Source organism: Lynx canadensis, chromosome C1, assembly GCF_007474595.2.
Source record: "Lynx canadensis isolate LIC74 chromosome C1, mLynCan4.pri.v2, whole genome shotgun sequence".
NCBI lineage: Eukaryota > Metazoa > Chordata > Mammalia > Carnivora > Felidae > Lynx > Lynx canadensis.
The window spans coordinates 114,683,065-114,706,518 of NC_044310.1; positions in this window are offsets into that span (position 1 = coordinate 114,683,065).

Here is a 23,454-nt window from a genome sequence, read left to right on the forward strand (position 1 = left end):
AGGAAGACCAAATTTGGGGAGGTGGGGTGGGGAATGAAAAGCTAAATTTTTTAACCTACCAGTTTTGAAGACACAGAGGAAACTCAGGAATATGTATCTTGAGATGTGCCTGGAGCTCGGAAAAGAGACCTGGAGCAGACATTTTTGACGATCGAGAAATGTACGTATAGTGGGTAGTATAACCTGAGGAAGTGAGCAAATATTGAGGATGAGGTTAAGAATGTAACTAGGAGAGGGGCGTCTGGGTGGCTTGGTTAAGTGCCAGACTCTTGATTGGGCTCAGGTCATGATTTCGCAGTTAGTGAGATGGAGCCCTGCATCAGGCTCCGCGCTGTCAGATCTCTCTCTCTCTCTGTCCCTCTCTCTGCTCGCCCCCCCTCCACACACATTCTTGCACTCCCTTTCTTATCTGTCTCTCAAAACAAAGTTAAAAAAAAGAATGTAAGTCTGAGAAATACCAAACTTTAAGGGGCAGGCAAATGAAGAAGAACCTGGAAAAGGCTTGCCCACGCATGCTTAATATTTTAATCAGGCGAGCAAGGAGAGTATTATTATTCCCATATTGGGGGTAATGGAGCAGACATTCTATATTTCTAGACTCCAGAGACTAATTTATACAGTGTAGAAAGTTGTTTAAATTTCTTAAGATAGGAGTATCTGACAAAGTAGGTTGTGTCTCAGAATCTCACAAATATGCACATAAAAAGGTTTATTTAGACAGCAGCATGTTTAATGAAATTCACTTTTGTAAACTGTTAAATATTCCAATTAGAGTTAGTATTTAATTAAAAAGAAAAAACTTAAATATATTCATCAGCAGACTGTGACAAGTGTTACTTTATTCTGTATTCCAAATATGTCCTCTTCGTAGAGGCTAGCCTAAGTCACCCATGCATTGGCTAGGATCCAACAGCACGTACTTTTAAAATGTATTCATTGGAATCCAACACTATACTTTTTAAATTTTTTATACTTTTAAAATGTACTTGTCGGAATCCAACTCTACATTATAATTGCACTGAATATAGTGATTTTGCCTTTATTCATGCAGCACTCCAAGTGCTTAGTTCTTGGAATACATTTGGATACATAAAACAAATATTTAATGAATCAATGCATCAATAAAATGTATTCATTAATTTTAATGAATCTGTCTGAATTAACCAGCATTTAGCTATTATTTAAAATAAAGACATTTGGGCCTTGGAGAAGTCTCTAATCCACACATTTTGAATTTTCCCTGAAGACCCCATCTTAAGTGTTCCTCATGCCTATGCACCTGAGGAGCGTTCTCTCGGTGTATGGACATTACTATTCCTTGTAATGGATCTTTGTCAAAACTATTCTGGGGGGGGGGGGGTGGCGCCTGGGTGGCTCAGTCGGTTAAGCCTTGGACTTCGGCTCAGGTCATGATCTCGCGGTCCGTGGGTTTGAGCCCCGCATCGGGCTCTGTGCTGACATCTCAGAGCCTGGAGCCTGTTTCAGATCCTGCGTCTCCCTCTTTCTCTGACCCTCCCCTGTTCATGCTCTCTCTCTCTCTGTCTCAAAAATAAATAAATGTTAAAAAAAATAAAAAATAGGGGCGCCTGGGTGGCGCAGTCGGTTAAGCGTCCGACTTCAGCCAGGTCACGATCTCGCGGTCCGTGAGTTCGAGCCCCGCGTCGGGCTCTGGGGTGATGGCTCAGAGCCTGGAGCCTGTTTCCGATTCTGTGTCTCCCTCTCTCTCTGCCCCTCGCCCGTTCATGCTCTGTCTCTCTCTGTCCCAAAAACAAATAAATGTTGAAAAAAATAAAAATAAAAAAAATAAAAAATAAATAAAAAAAAAACTATTCTAGGGTTTACTCTCTTTTTTTCTTCCCCCTCATTTTAATTGGAATTTTACAGGAAGCACTTCAATATCTTCTGGCCATTTTAACTCTGAAAGGATAATTCCTTTTATATGAATAAAAGTTCTTTCTTCTTCAAGGATACAGACTACGCTTCTATTTGTAACAAAATGCAATAATGCAACCCTTAATGTTAAACAAAGCTAAGCAGAGTTATTCACAGTCACAGAACTTAAAATAGAAAGTTGTTTTTAGGATATTGTATTGAGAGGACAATCATATAGTTATGTCTTATCCATTAGTCATCTTTTGATAAAATTAGAAAATGTTCCAGACATCTCTCTACCCTTCTTATTGAATTCTGTCAACTCACTGGTTAATAGGTGAAACACTAGTCAAAATGGAAGCCAATATATTACATTTCATAGTTCTGTTGTTTCTTTAAGGAAAAAACAAACCATATTTTTCCTCTGGATTAATTAATGTGAATGAATAGTTATATTGTGGTTTTCTACTTTTGCTTTTGATAACCCTTATCAAAGATAACTGTGATGAAACTCAGTTATTGTTTCAACTATATCCTTAACATCATATCCCAAACTTTTGCAATTTTGTCACTGCTCTAAGTCAAGGTTTAGTGGTAGAAGAATCTAGATTAGTTAGGGTGAGCCAATTACCCTATGGGGTAAGCCACCTCCCTGAACGTTGCTGGTAGCCAAAGATAAAGGATGTCTAGATCTGTAGTAGAGACACAGTGATTTATCAAGTACAGCTTTGACATCAGCTGCAGTCACGTGGTCTGCATTAGTTTCCATGGACCACCATAATAAATATCACAGACTAAGTGATTTAAACAACATAAAGTTATTTTCTTACACTTAGGGAAGCAAGAAGTGCAGGATCAAGGAGTCAGCAGGTTGGGTTTCTCCTGGAGCTTTTCTCCTTGACTTGCAGATGGGAACCTTCTCTCTGTGTCCTCACTATTTTCGTTTCCTTATGATTGCATACTTTTCTAACATTTCTTCCTTTTTGCAGAAGGATACTACTCATGTTATATTAGGCCCCCCCTGAAGGACCTTATTTTAACTTATTGACATCTTTAAAGTCTGTATCTCCTAACAAGTTTACATTGCCAAGTACTGGGGGCTGACACGTCAACATATGACTTTTGTGGGACATAATTCAGCCCATGACAAAGTATACACCTAATCCCACTGATTTTGTCTTTTTATACTTCCCCCGTGAAAAGGCCGCAGCCAGAATCCTGCAGATATCCTTCAATTTTATTATGCGAAGGGGCAAATCTAAATAGCACAAGTGGTAACTTGTAGTTGATACCATGGCATCCCGCTTAGAGAGAGAATTTTCCTCAGTTCAAAAAATAAATAAATAAAAGAAAGAAAGGAAAAAAGTACTTCACCTAAGATCATTCCTTCTAGCTGTTTGCAGCCTCACCTGATGTCTGGTTCACGTGCGGTTAGAAGACATCTTCTTTTGCCCCAAAGTGAGACAAATATAGAGAATCATTCCACATCCTAGACTCCTAGTGGAATCCACTGGTTTATTTATTTATTTGTTTGTTTGTTTATTATGTTTTAAGGTTTTGTTGTGGTGGTGTTTCGTTTTTGGTTTGTTTTTTTGAGGTAGAGAGAGAGCATGTGTGTGCGGAGGGGAAGAGACAAAGAGTGAGAATCTTCATATGCCCATAAGATCATGACCTGGGCTCTGAGTGGAAATCAGGACCCAGGTGCTCAACCGACTGAGCCACTCAGGTGCCAGACTGCTCATTTTATTCTTTCTATGCTATTCTACTCCTATGTTCCGTTCTACGTTCTTTAATCTACACAGGTGCATTTTCTGAGGGCAATTCTTAAGAAAATTTGTTCACACTATTTTCTATCTCAGTGTCTGTTCCTTGGGAATCCAAAATAAAATTTTCATAACCTATGAGCTTTTCACAGAGTCATGAATTATTTATTTTTATTTATGTTGAAACCTGAAAAGTGAAAGTGAAGGATATATTATTAGATAAAAAAAAAGGTTGTAAAAATGAAAATAGAAAAAAGCATATACCGCAAAGTATTTAGCACACGGTCTTATAATTAGTATGCGTTTAATAAATCAAGCAGATGTTTAAAAGGAAACATCAAGACAAAGTGAGTAATGTTGACTTGTGTGCTCCTGTATGCCCCTTATGGGCTCAATATTACTAATATAATGGGTGACCATATGCACCACAATAGTTATTTTCCTTTTATATGCAAATGACTCTGACTCTGGGTCAGACTCATACTGGCTTCATTAGAAAATGAAAATATAATGGACAACAAGGAGTTCGATTGCTGTTCTTAAAGGGGGGAGAAGAACAAGTAAGAGTCAGGAAAAAAAGGTAAAAATGAACCTAGGAGACATCAGCAGCAGGAGTGAGCATGCGGCCCTCTGTTTAGATTAAGCACAGTGATTCCCAGATTCCCTCTGCATTCACTGCACTGGAATTTAGAATGCAGTTCCAAATTCTAGGATGAAAAAATATAATTGGCCTAACTTGGATCAGTCACCCATATCCAGCGTGATAACATTTAACTGATGGCATGATCACTGGGTGCCCATTTTCATATACTGGGCCCATTGTAAGAGGTGATAAATTCATTAAAATATCAAAATACAATAACTTTAGAATGCATTGCATCATGATTTAAGAGAGACACCATATTTAAAAAACCGTGATTAAACTTCACAAATATTTTCTAATTAAACTGCACAAAATCATTCCTGTGTGCTCTGTATGTAGGAAGTTTTCATATCAACATTACTGAGATGAAGAAACTAAAGAACAGAGGATAGCTACCTACATGAGTAATTCAATCAATTGATAGTAAAGTTAAAATTGGACTATGGAGAGATAATTGTCAACTCTTCATTATATACTGCAAGATATATGCCCCACAAAGGAGTTAGCTTTGAACAAAAGTGCATGGAAACCAGTTATGACCTATTGCTTAAGACCATAATAAAGCTGAGCTGAAAAGAAAAGGCAGTAGTCTTGTCAGTATCACCTTATGCTGTCATGGCACACTAGCCCCTGATCACAGCATGGAAAGGACAGGAATTGCCATAATTATATAGATTAGAAGCTTCATAGTCCCATGATTGTAGTTTCTCCCCTGCAGTCTGCCCCAAATTACTGCTAGAATTCTGAGCAATGCCCTAGGATGTGATGGGCAAAGGGGCCATCGTACATGTCATTATTTTTTCATTCGTAAGTTTTTTCCAGTATATTCTATTCTCTTTGGTCCAGTGACCGTGTTCCTCGGTAATGGTCTCATCATTTTGCATAGCGGATACTTTAGTATCAATGTCTGGGATGCTAAAAAAAAAAAACAAAAAAACACCCTCTAAATTCTAGCTGATGATATTCCAAAGAAGCAGAGACAGGGAGAGGAATAGATGATTCAAAAATATACAGGATATAATAAGAGAAAAAATAAAATTCAAAATAAAACTAAATTTTGTCCATGCATACTTTTAAAAGATTCTCAAAAAATTATATTTCCCTAAATTTTCTTAGGCGTAATTAAATTGTTATATATGTTCACAGAGGGTAGAGGACAAAATTGTAAACAATTTGGAAAGAATTACAAAAAACTTAGCAAACACTATATGGGTTTAGCAAATACATTTTTTTTCTTTTGTTTGCTTATTTGAGAGAGGGTAAGTGGGAGAGGGGCAGTGAAAGAGAGAGAATCCTAAGAAGGCTCTGTGCTCAGCACAAATCCCAAACAGGGCTTAATTTCATGACCCTGGGATCATGACCTCAGCTGATATCAAGAGTCTGATGCTTAACTGACTGAGCCATCCCAGTGTCTCTATATCTGTTTTTTGTTTGTTTGTTTGTTTGTTTGTTTTAATACAATGGTTGCATTTGAAGGAATATATATGTCAAGCTGAAATTGCCATGAAAAGTATAATATTCATTTAAAGTCAATGCCTTGTGGTTCTTTAAGACAGGGTGATTGGAAACAAGCTAAAATTTTAGCAAGAGGTTGATAAGAAAACTGTGGTACTTTCACGTAATAGAACAGTAGGCATGTATTAGAAATGTTATCCACACTACTATATAATCATTGGACATCACTTGAAATATAATAGCATATGAAAAATCAGGACACTTCTTACTAACACAGTATGATATTAGAGTAGAAACAGAACAGAAGGAACTGTTCTATACTGATTTTAAATGATGGGATTATAGTTGAATTTGAAAACGAACTTCTTTGATCTATTTTATATGTTAAATTTCATTTAATGGTTATATAACCATGTTTGTTGTATTTATTTTGGAATGCATTTTTTTAAAGTAATATAGGTGACTCCACTTATCCAGATTAAATGCATTCACCCTGTAGGAGAGGCAAAATGTTACCTTTACCTTCTTAGAGTTTTTTGTCTGGGATTCAGAATTAAGCTCACAAGAGAAAAGCACACAGAAGTGTGTAAGTTTAACCTTCCATGGGAGCTTCCATGGGAGCTTCTGTGGAAAAGTAAGGAAATGATGTGAGAAAGCTAAAGGAAGATGAGAATTATTTTAACACGGTCAGCTTATATAGAATTCTCTGTCTCAACTTTGCATCATCGATAAAAAATGTTACTTCCCTCTTGGTAGAGGAAGAACATCTTTCATAGAAGAATTTTATCTTGTACTTTGGGAAATATAAAAGAGGGGCAGAATGCCCATTTTGCACCTGCTGTTTCTCAAGTGCCCTTAACTCAAGATAATCAATATGCCAACGTGGCATATTTGGGGGTGACACACTTTGAATTTCTTCAATATATTTGGAGCTAAAAAAACAATTATGTGTTGAATTAAGGAAATGACCAAGGGGTTAGCATGCAGACACAGAATCAGGAGAGTTTAGACAAAAGCCTTCTCTTCATAGATGGATATGTTACATCATTTGGCTGGCTTGCACCTATAATAATTGCCAGGAAGGATATGGGGTGGAAAGAGCTTGCCTTTGGTCCTCTGCTAGATTCCTTTAGGTCATGCCATGATGTTTCATCAGATACTGTGCTTTTTTTCCTCCCTAAGTACTTTGCTTTTGGTGATTAGCTACTAATCTCTGTTGAGATATTACATGATGTCTGCCTAAGGAGATACTGTATTTTTTATTTGAATAAAGAATGCCTCAAACTATTGACCTTAAGAAAATAAATATGTAGTTAGGTAGTTCAGGTGTCAAAGAAAGTTATTAGAGTAGATTTATTTCATGTGTCTCCCAGAACTCCTGAAAATACATTTATTCAATGATACCTCTTTTCCTAAGGGTAAGATTGCAATTCTCCTTGCTTAGTTGCTTAAGGCTGAGTGAGATGTAAAAGCCTTTACATTTTAGGGGGAAAAGCAAGCAGAAATGTTAAGCAAAAATTCCTATCAGGTATAAAGACCCTTAAAGCCCCATTAATCTACTTGTTTGGAAACAGATTTTAAAACCTCATCATAAATACAGACAGAAATAAAAATCAGAATACAAAAAGAAGCACTCCCATGCCTAAGGGCTATCTCCCTCAAGTGCTACTGTAGATTTCTATGTTGGGCAGGTGGGAGAAAATCCAAGCATTCAGATCTAAGTCAGTCTTTAATCATTCACCAATGCTTGGAAGAATTGCATTTCTTTAAGGTTGAAATAAATTTATGCTTTCTGATACATACATTCTAGAAATCTTTTGGAACTGTATCTCAAGGGGTGGAAGAGAAGACACTTAAAATCTTAGGGGGAAGAAGGCAGCGACATCTTGTAGGGAAAATGCCAGAGAACAGTTTCTGACCGGGGGCACCTTTGTATCATATACATTTTTACAACTAGGCCATCTGTGGCTGCCTAACAAAGAAATGAGTTTGAAGAAATTAATTTTGCAAGAAGAATTTGAATACACCCTATAAACTGGAAGGATCTCATAAACTCACTGGTGTTGACAGCCTGAGATTTATGGCAGAATTAACAAGTCTTACACAATTTGGGAAAATTTCCTGACATCATCATATGTCGCTGATCTTAGTATTCTATTTCAATAATATCAAGGGTCAAAAATGTATTTTGTGTTTTCTCTTTTAAAACCTATGTCCTGAGGGAGAGTATAGATTATACATCTAACATTTGCTGTGAATAATTTGGTCCCTTGGTTGTTAGTCTAGTCTGCTCAAATTGAGAAGGAAGAAGTCTTAAAAGCCCACTGACTAGGAATTATATTACATATTTGTCGTCTAACTATTTTAGGAGCAGAATGGAAATAGTCAAAACTAAAATTCTTAGTGTAATTATGATTCAGGAACTTTTTACACATCAGCATTGTTGGGATGCCCCACTCTGGGGTGGATTCTGGTTCCTCCACTGATGCTATTTGGGAACACTGACGGCACAAGAGGGTAAATACTTGCTAGCTAGTACACAGGATAAATAAAGCAGGAGGGGCATCTTTATCAAGATTTTACTGGTCACTAACAACAGAAGAACATGAAGCCAGCTTAAGCCAAAAGGGAGTTGTGTTATATGGAGACGGTTACTCCCTGGACTATAGAGGGAGGGTGCAACAGGACCAAATCTTGGCCTATTTGAGCAATAAAATATGTAAATCAAATTATAAAATAAATATCCATGAGGCAGGATGCATAAATATTGGATACATACATAAAATGGGTAAAAATATACAAGCCCTCCCTAACGAAGAATTTCAAATAATTTATATATATATATATAAAGCATATATAAGTATATATATATATATATATATATATAAGTATATATACATATATATACTTGTTTCTCAAGGTGGTGGAACATAATTCTTCACTCCTTAAGTAGAATTAAGTTTTATAAGCCATGAATTAGTCTCTAAACATTTTTTTAAATATATTTACTATTTCTTTTTTTTTTTCTCATTTTGGGTCATTGTCTTGATCTTGATGATTTATCACAGCTGTTGTTGTTCACGGTGTATATTATTTGGTCTATTCAACTTCTCGGGACATTATTTTCTTGTACTAATTCTCTCTCCTTCTCTCACTCTCTCTTTGTGTATAGTGTCTTTCAATGTCGTTTTATTAAATATATCAATCTTAAAGATATGAGGGGTAAATACTATTCCAGCTTTTGTTTTCTTTTTAAATATCAGTGATAGGCCTAAAGTCCTTCAGTGAGTTTGACATTCAGATAAAAAATCAGTATTATTTGGTTTCAATTCTTCAATTCCTACCATTATAACATGAATCTTCTTTCTACTTTTTCTAGACTTCACTTGTCAATGATATATGGACTATTTAAAATTTGTCATTTTCATTAATCTTCCTATCATTAATTCTCCTCTCCCTACTAATTAACATTATAAAGACAGAATAACTGTAGTGCTCAATATTACTAATTCAATGTAATCACCAATTTATATCTCCTTTTCCTCTATTTCTGAAGAAAAAGATTTTTCTCTGCTCAATTTTTATTTTAGTATTCTGTTAGATTAAACAAATAAATATACTAGTAATATATTTATTATTACACTGCCAAAATGTATGCAGGTAACTACCGAATGATTCATAATATGCAGCCATACATCTGAATTATTCCTTTTAGATAGAAAAAGGAAGCCAAATAATAAAATCAAAACAATATCTCTTTTGAAAACAGAAATGTTTTCCTTTTTTTTAATCATCTCTAAAAAGCTTCATGAAAGTGGAAGAAATACACATCCTTAGATTTAAAAAATACATCAGAATGTGTTCAGGTAATTGGAATGTGTGTGAATTCAAGATAAGAATGAATAAACTGGTGAATTTTAAAAAGTGATGACGTTTTCTTAGAAAAATTAAATATCCCGTCAGTCCTCACACAGGGAAACAGGACTATGAATATAAAGCTATTCGATCCTTTGAGAACATGGTTAAAATGCATGTCAAATGTCTAGAGGAAAAAAGCGATTACTTCTTAAATTACTTTTTACTAAATCCATGAGAAAGGAACCTCAAATATATATGTCACAGGGACTTCCATCACAGCCAATATGGAATAGACTGATCTATTCCTGCTTCTCCCCAATTATAAACCCTGGAAATAATGCAGGAGACAACCAAAGGGGAAATATAAAAGATGAAAAAAGAAGGCCCTTCAACTGAAGGAACAACATAGTGTTCATTTGTCTTACAACCTGCACACCCAACAGAGAAAGTTGACCCAGGCCTGGGGTTTGTTGCCTCCCAATTGAGCATCCAAGGCAATCCAGATAGAATTATTCTTACTGCAATTCGAACAGGAGTACCATCAACACAAAGTGAGTCCCACAAAAAGAGCAAGGATGATCCATTGGAAGCCACACTAACAATAACTGAAAACAAGCGGAAAGTGCTGTCTTTCACGGAGAGGACTGAGACTCTCTTCCCACACCTAGGGAAATTGCACATTTGGGGATAATGAGCAATGAAGATGTCACTACAAGCACCCAGTCCACAGAGTCTCTGCCATTGTAGGCATAAAACTCCTCTACCCACAAAGAGATACAAGACAGCCAGGTGGCTCCAAGCATGAAGATTTCACCACCACCACCACAACAACAACAAAAAACTACCCATGAAGCTATCCTTGGCACTTTGGGCTAGAAATTCCCCTCTTCCATTAGAGGGCACCAGGCAGTGTCTCTTCAAGCAGCAGCAGTGGAAGCTAATAGGAACACTAGCAGCGTGAGATAAATTAAGCACACCAAACTACATGAAAATTTCTCTGAAAATTAGAATGTCACATGAAACAGCCCACCAAAAAAAAAAAAAAAAAGCCAGAACTCATGTTCTAAACCTAAACAGAGTGTTTACATCCTAAAATACACTATGTAAACAGGTTCTGGAACTTACTAATATAAAAGTCAAAATGCCCAGTATAAAATAGACAACTATCCACCATACAAAGAATTTGAAAATTAACAACACAAATGAAAAAAGACATAAAAAAACCAAGATGGATCAGATGTTTTAACAAGGATTTTAAGGAAACATTATAAGAGAGGATTCAAAAGACAATTACAAATTCTCTTGAAACAAATGAAAATGTTAGCAAAACATGAAAACTATTTAAAAAAAAGAACTCAGTGGAAATTATACAACTGAAAAATAAAATAAAAATAATTAAAAGCCAGATGTGCTCAATAGTAGAGTAGATGATAGAAGCAGTGAAATTAAGGATGAATCAAAATAATTTATTCAATTTGAACAGCAGACTGAAAATACACTGAAACTAAAAATCAATAGAGGGTTAAGGACCGAAGGTACAAATATAAAATATTCAAAATTCTTATGATTGGAGACTCATAAGAAGAGGAATACAGTAAGATTGAAAAAGTGTTTGAAGAAATAGAAATAAAAAATCACTACATTCTGTAAAAAAAAAATGCAAAAATCACAGAACAACAAACTGAGCAATGTCAAATAGAAATCAAAACAAAAAGTCTTTGCCAAGACATGTCAAAATTAAAATTCTGAAAGCTGTACACACAAAAGAAGTCACAAAAGCAGTCAGAGATAAATAATGTATAACCTGTTAAGGAACATCAATTCAATTTATTATAGTTTTCTCCTCTGAAACCATGGAGCTCAGAAGGCAGCAGCATGTCTTTTAGGTGCTGAAAATGAAGAAATGGCAACGACATTAACTACATCTGACAAGACTTTCCTTCAGGAAAGAAGAAGAAATAAAGACTGTACCCAGTAAAGTATAACTAAAATAATATGTCACTAAAAGAGAATTACTAAAAGAAGTTTTTCAAAAACATAAGAAATGATAAAAGAAGAAATATTGGAGGAAGAGTGAGAACAAGATACAGAAATATGGAGAGTCGTATTAGACCAACCTTCTCTTAATGAGTTTGGTAAATCATATGTGATGATTGACACAAAATTGATAAAACAATCTGATATCCAAGACGATATTTAAAATTGTGAATTGTAGGGGTGCCTGGGTGGCTTAGTCGTTTAAATGTTGGACTTAGGCTCAGGTCATGATCTCACAGTTCGTGGGTTTGAGCCCTGCATCGGGCTCTGTGCTGATGGCTCAGAGCCTGAACCCTGCCTCAGATTCTGTGTCTCCCTCTCTCTGCCCCTCCCCCACTCATGCTCTGTCTCTCTCCTTCAAAAATAAACATGAAAAAAAATAAAATTGTGAATTGTAAACAGACCTAGGGAGAAGAAAAATTTCCACAATACAAAGTGGACTTTGATGTCACACAGGTATATTGGTATCACTAGAAGCAATATATCAGGAAATAAAAAATTGACACATTCATAAATAGTATATATAAATCAAGATGAAATTGTAAACATTATGTAATCAATAAAAAGATTTTAAAAAAACAAAGAAGAGAGAAAAGAGGAAGAACAGAAAATTAATGTAGTCAGAAGAAATCCTTAAGAATACCAATAATTACCTTAAAATTAAATTATCTAAATATAGAATTTAAAAGGGAGAGACTGGTAGAGTAATTTTTTCAATAGCCTCAAATATATGTTGTTTATGAGAAACTCACTTTACTTTTTGTTTTTTTTAAAGATATTTATTTTGAGAGAGACTGAGAGAGGATGAGGGGGGAGGAGCAGAGAGAAAGGGAGAGAGGGGCAATTGCAATCAGGCTCTGCACGCACTCAGCACACAGTCCAATGTGGGGTTCCAACTCATGAAACCATGAGATCATGAGCTGAGCAGAAATTGAGTTGGTCACTCAACTGACCAAGCCACCCAGGTGACCAGAAACTCACTTTAAATTCAACTAAATAGTTAGATTGAAGGTAAAAGGATAAGAAAAGTTATATCAGATGACAATTAATTTTCAAAAATTCAGGAATGTCTATATTGACATGTAATAATGTAAAAGTTACAACAAGAAATTTCTAGACCCAAAAAACAATAATAGGATGATGAAAACATTATTTCATCCAAAAGATATAATGATTCTAAATTTTTTTTTCAACGTTTATTTTATTTTTGTGACAGAGAGAGACAGAGCAGGAACGGGGGAGGGGCAGAGAGAGAGGGAGACACAGAATCAGAAACAGGCTCCAGGCTCCGAGCCATCAGCCCAGAGCCCGACGCGGGGCTCGAACTCACGGACCGCGAGATGGTGACCTGGCTGAAGTCGGATGCTTAACCGACTGCGCCACCCAGGCGCCCCTCAAAAGATATAATGATTCTAAATGTGTATGACCCAAACAACATAGTCTAAAAATATAGTAGAGAAAAAAAAAAGGTAAAAAGTGGAAGGAGAAATAAAAAGCTATACAATTATAACTGAAGACATCAATATCTTCTTGATGAAATTATTAGACAGAAGAACTATAAAAGATCTGAACAACAAAATCAAACAATAGTATCTAATTAACGTATATCACACACTCCATCCAACAATAGTACATACGGAACATTTATCAAGGTAGACCATATCCAGGGACATAAAATAAACCTCAGTATGTTTAAAAATAATTGAACTAATAAAGACTACATTTTCTCTTCAGAATGGAATGAAACTAGGAATAAATGACAGAAAAACAACAATAAAATCTCTGAATACTCAGAAATTAAATAATGCACTCATAGAAATCCATCATTCAGACACTAAATCTTAAAGGGAATAAGACATAGTAATTGGAACTGAATCAAATGAAAATACAGGTTCAAAATAGTGATGTATAAAGATCCTGAACTCACCTCCTTGAAAAGACTCTGCAGCTACATATGGAAAATTTTCCTCTGAAAACGAAAACAAAAACAAAAACAAAAACAAAAACAAAAATGAACAACAACAAAAACCAAAACCAAACAAACAAAAAAAACCCTAAATCCCGGCTGAGTAATGATTACACATTAGGCAAGTGAGAAACAAACCTACTGAAACAGGTAGGAGAGGTTATGACACAAACTCGCCATAAACCCCATTCCCGGTACAGAAACTCACAATCAGGAAGAAACCCAAATCCCGAGCTTCTCAAAGAGGAGTGATGAATTTAAACTTCACATTGGGCAACCCAACTTTTAACACCTGCACCTAAGAGATGAACGCCCAAAACATCTAATTTTGAAAATCAAGAAGGCTTACTTATGTCTCAAGATCCAAGAGACTGTAGCAATCTGAAAAATGACTTACAAAACTCATGGACTTAGATTTACTTTCCCCAGTGCCCAACTCATAAGCAGCTGTTCAGGCCCAGCTTCAAAGTGAAGGGTGCTCACCTGCTTATATTAAAGTGTAATCCTAAGGGGCAAGTATCTAATTTAACACACAAATCTAGGAGCCTGCTAATGCATTCTCCAGGGATGGAGACTGCAAGTTACCATCTTCTGCACTCACCCTTTGCTCTTTTCCAGACCACTGATATCTCCTGGAAGGGAGCTTTCACAGACATCTGGTGCCCTGATTTTTGTGGCTGCTTCCCAGGGAATGCTTCTTAATTGTCTGTCTCTGGAGACCAGGAGAACATCTGTTCCAGGTTCCACTGGAGCCAGTATCACTAACTCACCCAGAAAGGATCTTGTAGATTTGCCTCATGCCTAATTTTGGGGGCTTCTGCCAGGGGACATCACTTGAGTCTGGTGGCCAGTGAAGTCCCACAGGATGTGACCAACAGAGAATTTCTAAATAGTTGCTGCTCCCAGGGCAGATCAAGAGGAAACAAACCAAGGGTCTTGGACTTCCTATGAAGGAAACCTATTAACTAATTACCATGCCTGTGGCCTAAGGGATCTGTTTCTTCCTTCCTTCCTTTGTTCCTTCCTTCCTTCCTTCCTTCCATCCTTCCATCCTTCCATCCTTCCTCTCTCTCTCTTTCTTTCTCTCTCTCTTTCTCTCTCTCTCTCTCTCTCTCTTTCTTTCTTTCTTTCCTTCTTTCTTCCTTCTTTTTCCTTCCTTCCTTTTGGGATAGGTTTCTAATTAAACATGCACCTAGGGATTAGCTAATCCTTTCCAGATCTCAAAGGGCTGGAACAATTTTTTGTTGTCCAGTGCTCTCCCACTGCCATGCTCCAGAGGATCAGTGTTGCCCAGTAGAGAGCTCTACAAGCAGCTGGTGCCCAAATTTTTATATCTAGTGTCCCAGTTTCCATAGTTGCAGACCAGTGGATGCCTCATGATCCGGAGTTCAGGGGACTTGCATTCCTGGGTTCCATGGGACAATCATGATCACAGAGATAGCTCTTGTCAGGCTACCACCCCCTGAGTACTGCACAGAGATCAGCCTAGGGCATACCACCCAATTTTTCTGTGAAGGAGATCTCTTCACTTGTCTTGGAGCTTAAGCTGAGGAGAAGGCTTCAGGTTTGGCATACACTTAGTAGTCCATAGAGCTGTTCTCAAGTAATGTAGGGAATGGATACCATCTGGGCACTCTCTCTCTGCCTTGCTCCAACTCACTGCTATCTCCCAGAAAAGTGCTTATATACATAACTACAGCCCGGACTTTTGCCACTGTTTCCAGGGAGACATATTCGGATCACCTGGATCTGATGGCCAAGGGAGATTACATTTGTGGTTCTACAGGACTGTATATATTTGCATATTTCTAAAAGCTGCTGACTAAAGGTCTGACTTCCATCAGCCTAAACGAGGGTGCTAAAATCTCACTTTTAAGACACTGATAGATCATGGCACTCAGTTAACTACTGAGAGCTATTAAAATATAATAGGCTGCTTTGAGAAGCACAAAAGTGTGAGAGACATGAACTAGGGAAAGGGTTGAATGGCAATGTTCATTCACATGGGGTCACTCTTTCAAACTGGGAGAAGTAGTTGTCTCATATTCATCTAGTTGGTATAGAAACCAAAAAAGTCAAGCAAAATGGAAAAAAAATCAGAAGACTATGTTCCAAATGAAAGAACAAGAGAAAACCTCAGAAAAAAACTTAATTAAGAGATAAGCAATATGTCTGATAATAATTTCAATGTCATTGCCATAAAGGTGTTCAGGGAAAGGGGAAGAAGAATGAATAAATACAGAGAGAACTTCAACAAAGGATGGAAAATATAAGAAAGTACCAAACAGAAATCACAGAGCTAAATGAAAAATACCTAAAGTAAAACATATGCTAGAGGAATTCAACAGCCAATGAATGATGCTGAGGAAAGGATTAGTGAACCCAAGACAAAGCAGTGAAATTTAATCACACCAGTAAATAGAAAAAAAGAATGAATAAAAGAGAGGATAACTTAAGTAACTTATGAGACAACAACAAATGGACTAACATTCACATGACAGGACTTTCCAAAGAAAAAGAGAGAAGGGGGCAGAAAACTTCTTTAGTGAAATAATGACTGAAATCTTCCCTAATCTGAAAAAGAAAATAGACACTCAATTTCAAAAAGCCCAGAAGCTTCCAAAGAAGATGAAACCAAAGAGACACACACCAACATTCATTACAATGAAAATGTGAAAAGTGAAAGATAAAGAAATATTAAAAGGACCAAAAGGAAAAAAAAAAAAAAACCCTTCATATGTACAAAATAATCCCATAAAAGTAAGAGCAGATTTTTCAGCAGAAACTGTTGAAGCCAGAAAGGAGTGGCACAATATATTCAAAGTACCAAAAGAAAAAGCTTTCAACTAAGAATATTCTACCTGGCAAAGTTATCATTCAGATATTGAATTAATAAAGTTCTCCAGGCAAGCAAAAACTAAAGGAGTGCCTAACCACTATATCAGCCTTACATGAAATATTAAAAGGAATTCTTTAACATGAAATAAAAGGTCACTCATTAGTAATAAGAAAACACATGAAAAAAACAAATCTAATTAAAACAGTAAATATATGGGGCCCCTGGGTGGCTCAGTTGGTTAAGCTGCTGACTCTCGATTTCAGCTCAGGTCATGATCTCATGATTTATGAGACCGAGTCCCACATCAGGCCCTGTACTGACAGTGCAAAGACAGCTTGGGATTCTTTTTATCTCCCTCTCCCTTTGCCCCTCCCCAGTTCTCTCTCTATATATATCTCTCACTCAAAATAAATAAATAAACATTAGAAAAAAACTGTAAATATATACCATAAATAGTGGATAAATCACTTATAAATCCAGTATGAAGGTTAGACAAAAGTAGTAAAAATAACTATGATTATAATGATTAATTAAGGGTTACACAAGATGAAAAGATGATGGAAAATATAGAATACGGGGTGAGTAAAAAGTTTGAATTTTAGAATGTGGTCAAATTCAGTCATTATAAGCTTAAAGTAGACTGTTACAGATATAAGTTGTTATACGTAAGCCACTTGGTAACCACAAAGTGAAAACCTACTATAAATACACAAATATAAGCATAGTACTAAAGAAAGTCATCAAACCACAAAAAAATAAAACAAGAAAAGAGGAAAGAACAATAGGGAATTACAAAAACATCCATAAAACAATGAACAAATGGCAATAATACATATCTATTAATAATTACTTTAAATGTAAATGGACTAAATTATCCAATCAAAAGCATCACATGACTGAGTGGGTTAAAAAAATAAGACATATCTATATGCTGCCTACAAAAGACTCATTTTAGATGTAAGAAAACTCATAGAGTGAAAGTGAGATGATGGAGAAAGATATCCCATGCAAATGGAAACCAAAAGAAAGCTGGAGTAGCTATACTTATATCAGACAAAATCTAATTTAAAACAAATACTGCAAAAAGATATAAAGATGGATATTACATATTGAGTAAGAGGTCATTCCAACAACAGGATTTAACATTTTTAAATATTTATGCACCCAACATAAGAGCTCCTAACTATATAAAGTAACTATTAACAGGCATAAAGGGAGAAATAGATAACAATGCAAAAGTAGTAGGGGACATTAATACCCCACCCACATCAATGGATAGATTATCCAGAACAAAAATCAGTAAGAAAACATGGGCTTTAAATAACATATTAGATCAGAGGGACTTAACAGATATATGCAAAGCATTTAATCCAACAGCAACATAATATACATTATTCTCAAGTGTGCATGAAACACTCTCCATGGTAGATCATATAATAGGACACAAAACAAGTCTTAATAAATTTAAAATAATTGAAATTGTATGAGCCATTTTTTTATGACCACAATTGTATTAAACTAGAAATCAATTATAAGAAGATAACTGGAAAATTAGCAAATATGTGGAGATTTTAAAATGTGCTGCTTAATAACCAATAGGTTAAAGAAGAGATCAAAAGAGATAAAAAAATACATTGAGACAAACAAAAATGCAAGTATAATATACCAAAACATATGGAATGCAGTAAAAGTAGTTATGAGGTAATTTAATATTGATAAATGCCTACCTCAGATGTGCCTGGGCATCTCAATCAGTTGTATCCAACTCTTGATTTCAGCTCAGATCATGATCTCATGGTTTGTGAATTCAAACCCCAGATTGGGCTCTGTGCTGACAGCATGGAGCCTGATTTCAATTCTCTCTCTCTCCCTCCCTCTCTGCCTCTCTCTCTCTCTCTCTCTCTCAAAATAAATAAGCATTAAAAAAAATAAATGTTTACCTCAAGAAACAAAGAAAAGTCTCAAATAAACAATTTAACTTTACAACTCAAGGAACCAGAGAAAGTACAAATTAAGCCCACAGTTTGTAGAAGGAAGTAAATAATAAAGATTATAACAGACATTAATGTAATACAGACCAAAAAAAAAAAATAAAAAAGAAAGAAAAAAGAAAGTATCAATGAAAGGAGGATGTGGTTACTTGAAAAGATAAATAAAATTGGCAAATTTTTAGCTAGATGTACTAAGATAAGAGGAGGGATCAAAGAAATAAAATCATAATGAGAAAATATTACAATTGCTACCACAGAAATACAAAGAAGAAATTACTATGACTAATGCCAACAAATTGGACAACCTAGAAGAAATGGACAAATTCTTAGAAATATACCATCTACCAAAAATGAATCATGAAAAACTAGAAAATCTGAATAGATTTATTACTAGCAAGAGACTGAATTAGCAATGAAAAAACCTCCCCCAAAACAATAAATTCCAAGACCAGGTAGTTTCACCAGTGAATTCTACCAAATATTCAAAGAAGATTTAAGACCTCTCTTTCTCAAATTTGTTCAAGAAATTGAGGAGCAGAAAATGCCTCCAAATTTATTTTACAAGACCAGCATTACCCTGAACCCAAAACCAGACAAGGGCACCACGTCAAAAGAAAATTACAGGCCAATATCTCTGATGAACATAGATGCAAAAATCCTCAACAAATAGTAGAAAAACAAATTCAGCAATACACTGAAAGTATCATATACCATGATGAACTGGAATTTATTCCAATGATGCAATTATGGTTCCAACATTTGCATATAAATCAACATGATACACCACATTAACTAAATGAAGGGTAAACAATCATACCATCTGAATACAAGCAAAAACAAATTTGACAAAATTCAACATCCAATTATGATAGAAACTTTCAACAAAATGGGTATAGATGAAACATACCTCAAAATAATAAAGACCATTTTTGAGAAAGTCAAAGTAAACATCACAATAATGAAAAGCTGAAATAATTTTTTTTTAGATCAGAAACAAAACAAGGATGCCTCACTCTTCTCAATTTTATTCCACTTAGCATTGGAAGTCTTAGCCAGAGCAATTAGGTAGGAAAAAGAAATAAAGATATCCAAGTCAGGTAGGAAGATGTAAAATTTCACTACTTATGAGCAACATGATTTTGTAAAAAATCCTAAAATCTCTACCACAACGTCGTTAGAAGTAATATACAAAATCTGTCAAGTTTCAGGGTACAAAAATCAAGAGAGAAATATCTGTTGTGTTTTTATACACTGAAAATAAACCGTCAGAAAGAAATTAAGAAAACACTCCCATTTAATATTGCATCACGGAAGAATAAAATATCTGAGAATAAATTTAACCAATAAGGCGAAAGTACTGTATACTGAAAAGTATAAGTTACGGAAAAAGATTGAAAGAGATACAAATAAATGGAAAAATATTCTATGCTCACGGATTAGGAGTATTAATATCATTAAAATATCCATATTACTCAAAGGAATATTTAGATTCAATGCAATTTCTATCAAATCGCATTTGATATTTTTCACAGTGATATTTTTCACAGAAATAGAACAATCATAACATTTGTATGTAACCACAAAAGTAATAACCAAAGTAATTTTGAGAAAGAAGAACAAGGGTGGAGGAATTATGTTCCCTGATTTCAAACTCTATTAAAAGTCTATTGTAATCTCTGACTGACTAACTTCACTTAGAATAATACCCTCCAGTTCCATCCACCTAGTTGCAAATGGCAAGAATCATATAACTTCACTCATATGAGGACTTTAAGAGGCAAACCAACTGATGAATGGATAAAGAAATTGTGGTTTATATACACAATGGAATACTACGTGGCAATGAGAAAAAATGAAATATGGCCTTTTGTAGCAACGTGGATGGAACTGGAGAGTGTGATGCTAAGTGAAATAAGCCATACAGAGAAAGACAGATACCATATGGTTTCACTCTTATGTGGATCCTGAGAAACTTAACAGGAACCCATGGGGGAGGGGAAGGAAAAAAAAAAAAAAAAAAAAAAAGGACGTTAGAGTGGGAGAGAGCCAAAGCATAAGAGACTGTTAAAAACTGAGAACAAACTGAGGGTTGATGGGGGGTGGGAGGGAGGGGAGGGTGGGTGATGGGTATTGAGTAGGGCACCTTTTGGGATGAGCACTGGGTGTTGAATGGAAACCAATTTGTCAATAAATTTCATATATAAAAAAAAGAAAAAAAAATAAAAATAAAAATAAAAACCCAAAAAAAAAAAAAAAGAGGCAAAACAGATGAACATAAGTGAAGGAAAACAAAAATAATATAAAAACAGGAAGGGGGACAAAACAGAAGAGACTCATAAATATGGAGAACAAACTGGGGGTTACTGGAGGACTTGTGGGAGGGGGGATGGGCTAAATGGGTAAGGGGCACTAAGGAATCTACCGCTGAAATCATTGTTTCACTATATGCTAACTAATTTGGATATAAATTTAAAAAAAATTTAAAAAAAGTCAATTGTAATCAAAGCAGTATGGTGTTGGCATAAAAAACAGACACATAGGTCATTGGAACAAAATAGAAGGCCTAGGAATAAACCCACACATATATGTCAACTAATTTGCAATGAAGGATCCAAAAATATAAAATGGTTAAAGTACATTCTTTTCAATAAATGGTTTTGGGACAATTGGACTGCCATATGCAAAAGTGATTTTAGAACCCTGTATCATATCATACACAAAACTTAACTCAAAGTGGAATATATATATATATATATATATATATATATATACACAACAGACTATTGTTGAGCCATAAAAAGAATGAAATCTTGCCATTTACGACGACATGGATGGAGTTAGAGAGCATTAAGCTAAGTGAAATAAGTAACATAGACAAAGATGAATACCATATGATCTCTCTTATATGTATTATCTTAAAAAAAATTCAAACTCATAGATACAGAGAACAGATTGGTGGCTGCCAGAAATGGGGGTTAGGGGGTGGAACAAATGGATGAATGGGTTCAAAACGTTAAAAAAAATGAAACCTACAATACATATTTCCCAATTCTCTTTACTGAATGGCATAAAAACAATGACTAATTCTGTTTACAATGAGAACTGACTGAATCCAGCTTGCAGGCTCTAAAAACTATATCTCATTAAAAGGAATCAGTGCTTGGGACATCTTTTCCAATCAGATATCAAAAAAAAAGTATCAAATATAAAAAATACAAAATAATAATATTACACCCATACTTACTAAATATAAAATACATAGCATATCTATATAGCCAAATATATACATAAAGAAAATCCAACGTATCAATCTATGTGAGACATAACTAAAACAGTAATAAAGAGAAAACTTATGGTCATGTATGTTATTAGAGGTAAACTACAAGAAATGTCTTAAATCAATAATCTAAATGCCTACATAGATAAAACAACAGCAGAAATCTTTAGCAAAACACACTTAAGGCAAATAGAAGGAAGAATAAATCAATACAAACAAAATTAGGAAAAAAAGAAAACAAGTCAATAAAACAAAACCAGGTACTTAAAAAAACTCAATAAATCTATAAACCCTTCATAATACTGACAAGAATAAAAAGAGACACAAATTACCAGTATCACGAATGAAACAAGAAATATCAGTGTAGATTATACAGTTATTGTTAAAAGGTAATAAGGGAATACTAAAAATATGTTTATTTTCATGACCTTGGTAACTGCAAAAAATAGACAAATTCTTCAAAAAACACATTAACAAAATCCAACCAAGATGTAATAACACAATTGAATTCATAATTTCAAAAATCCAAAAAATAAATACCCCAGCCTGACATGATGTTACTAAAGACTGTTACTAAAGATTTAAAGTAGAATTAATACCCAATTTACACAATCTCTTCCAGAAATTAGAAGAGAGTTCTTCCCAAAATATGTTATGAAGCTATAGTTATCCTGACAACAAAATCAAAGAAAGATAGTACAAAAACAATAAGAAATAGAAAATAAAAGACAAAGGAAATAGTAAATATCATGAATTTAGATGGGAAAATAAAATAATATATTTTAAAAATTAACCCAACAATGAATAAATTTGTATAGCAAAACTAAGTGGGATTAACTCAAGGTATGCAAGTCTGGTTCAACATTTGAAAGCCAATCAAGATAATGCACAACAATATGTTAGAAAAGAAAAATCATATGATTATACCAATTGATCCATAAATACATTTATCAAAACCCAGCATGTGCATTATAACATCTCTCATAAGAGCACCTGTGTGGCCCAGCTGATTGAGTGCCCAACTCTTGATTTCAGCTCAGGTCGCAGGTCATGATCGTTGTGAGGACAAGTCTCACATCAGGCTGCAGACTGAGTGTGGAGCCTACTTAACAGTTTATTTTCCTCTCCCCCACTTTCACTCTCTCTCTCTCTCAAAAAAAAGTCTCTCAGAAAAATAGAAATAGAGGGAAAATAAAACAGCTTGGTAAGGTTCATATGCACAAAAAGGATCCAGCTTATATTATACTTAATAGTGAAAGACTGAATGCTGGCCTCCTCGATTACAAACAAGGGAGATGTCCACTCTCACAACTTCACTTACACTTGATCTAGTACTGTAATTTCTAATCATGCAATAAAGCAAGAAAAATAAGAGAAAGGCATCGTGGAACAGAATAAAGGCATTTTTGTTTGCGGAAACCCTCACTCTCTTTAAAGAAAATTCCAAGGAATTTATTTTTAAAAAATCTAGCCCTAATAAATGAGCTCAATAAAGTCACAGCGTAGACGATCAAGATGCAAAAGTTAATTACATGTCCATAGACTAACAATGACCTTGAGGAAATAAAAATTAAAGGCACGGTCACACCAAAGAATATGAAACACTTTCATACGCACTTTAGAAAATATGTATAGGGTCCATTGGTAAAAACTACAAAATGCTGATTTAAGAAAAAAATGAAATAAAACTTAAGCAAATGGGGATACATGAACTGAAAAAATATAGTAAAGATATCAGTTCTCCTCAAATCGA